This window comes from Myotis lucifugus, unplaced genomic scaffold (assembly GCF_000147115.1).
Source record: "Myotis lucifugus unplaced genomic scaffold, Myoluc2.0 scaffold_1950, whole genome shotgun sequence".
Taxonomy (NCBI): domain Eukaryota; kingdom Metazoa; phylum Chordata; class Mammalia; order Chiroptera; family Vespertilionidae; genus Myotis; species Myotis lucifugus.
Genome location: NW_005872998.1, coordinates 35,193 through 35,808, shown reverse-complemented (window position 1 = coordinate 35,808; position 616 = coordinate 35,193).

Here is a 616-nt window from a genome sequence, read left to right as displayed (position 1 = left end):
GAGCCCTCCCAGCACAATCATAGCCAATAGCTATAGTTGTAAGCTTGAACCTATGGTCTGAACACGTGGCCCCACTTGCCTGAGTGATGTGGGCTTGATAGAGTTCGGGTGCATGTAATTGAGTAGGATCGAAACCCATGAGAATGTTGTAAACATCTTGACCACGCCCTTACTTTGCCTCGTGGAATCTGGCTATAAAATAAAAACACGGCTTGTAGTCCGTGGTGCTGTCTCTCTCCATCCAAGAGGGCAGCGGCCCACCGAGACCCAGCTTTCTTCTCTTGTCTGTCTTTTCTTAATCCTTCACCGCCCCGACTCAGGCTCACTGAAGCTGGCCTAGCTGGTGCAGCACATAAGGTGCCCTGGGGCTAAGTATGCCATCGTCGTGCCAGCCCGCTACACAAGACTCTTGATATTTTTTAATGCACAGAAACATTTTAGTTTGATGTAGTCCTATTAATTTATTTTTGCTTTTACATTTCTTGCCTTTGGGGTCAAGTTCACAAAAGCCTGTCAGAAACCAAGGTTTGTAAGTTTAGTACTTATGTTTTCTTCTATGCATTTTATTGTTTCAGGTCTTATATGTAAGTCTTTATTCCATTTTGAGTTAATTTTT